Here is a 1815-nt window from a genome sequence, read left to right as displayed (position 1 = left end):
AAAAAAAAAAAGAAAAGAAAAATAGATCTAAAGGAAACAAAAAGTGGGAAGCAACTGCCTCAGTAAATAGATTAACATATTAAGCTTTAAAAAAGAATTAGTGTGCTTTTCAGATGATTGACAGGCAGTGGTTTTAAGCTCAAGTGTGATATAGTTATCCACAAAACTCTAGTGGCTGGATGTAGCTCAGAATTTCGTACTTAGAGCTTGTATTAATAGACATGTCACCCAAAAGATTTTTGCTGGATCTTACTTTAACTCATTTAATATGATTAGAATTTGAAAGGGAAGATTTGTAATTTTCTCAACTAGATTGGTTATTTATAGAGGTGTTCTTTAAAAATACACACACACACAAAAGCCTTAAACATAATCTGAATAATCAGTGGGCATTATGTTTTGGGCTTTGGAACTGGGAGCATAGCCAATCGGAGAGGAATTTTAATAACTGCTTTGCCGCTTTTACTGTTTACTTTAAGCAAATTTTTCATAAAAAGAGCTGGATTGACAGTCTCAAAGATCAAAGTCCTTTTTATCAACTGAACAGATACAGCTCAGGGAGTAAAAATATCCCATCTGCCCAAACCACTGCTCTGGAGATTTTTACCTATAAAGGATGAGAAGATTTTTCAAGCTCTTTGCTTTTGTCTGTCTTTTGAGAAGATTCCTCATTCATTGGCACTTACACAGGCAAAAATGTTTTTTGAATTAACAATGCTGCATAGCTTTCATTTGCTTTAGGCATTTTTTCCCCTACTACTTAGCATATTATATTTGAAAATTATTATGGAATCTACTGTATATTTTAAACTTCATCGTATGTTTGTAAGCTTGTATTTCCATTTTGCTAATTAATAAATTAAATCAAGAAAGTTAAGTTACTCCTGTAAAATCACGAGGCAAATTAGTAATAGTGCTTCAGTAAATATTTATAGATTCTGATCATATAATGCAACAATAAGCAAGAGAATTGGCAATGGATTTGTAGGATCTTATGCTTTTGAACTACATTTAATCTAATCATCAAAACTACTATTAAGAGCATGACTGATGGTGAATCAGAAAAATAACTAATGTGTAAAGCCTCTAAGGAACCATGTTATATATTTTCCGTATATTGTATTGTTTAACAAACATATGGATGTCTTATTTTGTAAATTTTTTTGAAAGAAGCACATCTCTGAAATTAGAATGCATTTTACTACTGATGATTTGTCATGCTTGGTAGCATTTATTCTTTCTTAGTTGTAAGTAAAACATCACTTACAATAATGTTTTAGATCTATGAAATATAATAACTATTATTATCTTTATAGACATGGAAAATGAGGCTTAGAGAAGGAAGTAAGTTTTTTCTCCAGTAATTTTTACAAATAAATCTGAATCTAGGTTAATCAAACTCTGAAGCCCCCTTATACAAACATGAAGCTTCAACACCGTGTACTATATACAAGGTCGAGGTTGAACAATTAAGTTCATGAACTTTCCACATGTGCTTACATGGTGACAATAAATCCAAAATAGAATTGGAGGAATTCAAAATTCAAGGTAATTACCTGGCTATAGATAAAGTTGCCTGACGCCAAAACAAAGAAACAAACAAAAAAAACAACTAATTTTTTTAAATTCTGAGATGTGGTTAAAGTCTACACAGTGTTAAAGGTATATACATTTCTGAAGAGATTTGCTTCTTTAGTCAGAGCATACTAGAGTAGGGGTCCATCCTTTACAATCTGGTGCTTCCAATTTCAGGACAAAAGGTTAGGCTTATGAGGGTGGAAATCTAGGCTCTGCCCTGCTCATGTGATGAGTGTG

The sequence above is a fragment of the Hipposideros armiger genome, unplaced genomic scaffold (genome assembly GCF_001890085.2).
Source record: "Hipposideros armiger isolate ML-2016 unplaced genomic scaffold, ASM189008v1 scaffold_1861, whole genome shotgun sequence".
In the NCBI taxonomy this organism is placed as follows: domain Eukaryota; kingdom Metazoa; phylum Chordata; class Mammalia; order Chiroptera; family Hipposideridae; genus Hipposideros; species Hipposideros armiger.
This window is presented reverse-complemented; position numbering follows the sequence as displayed.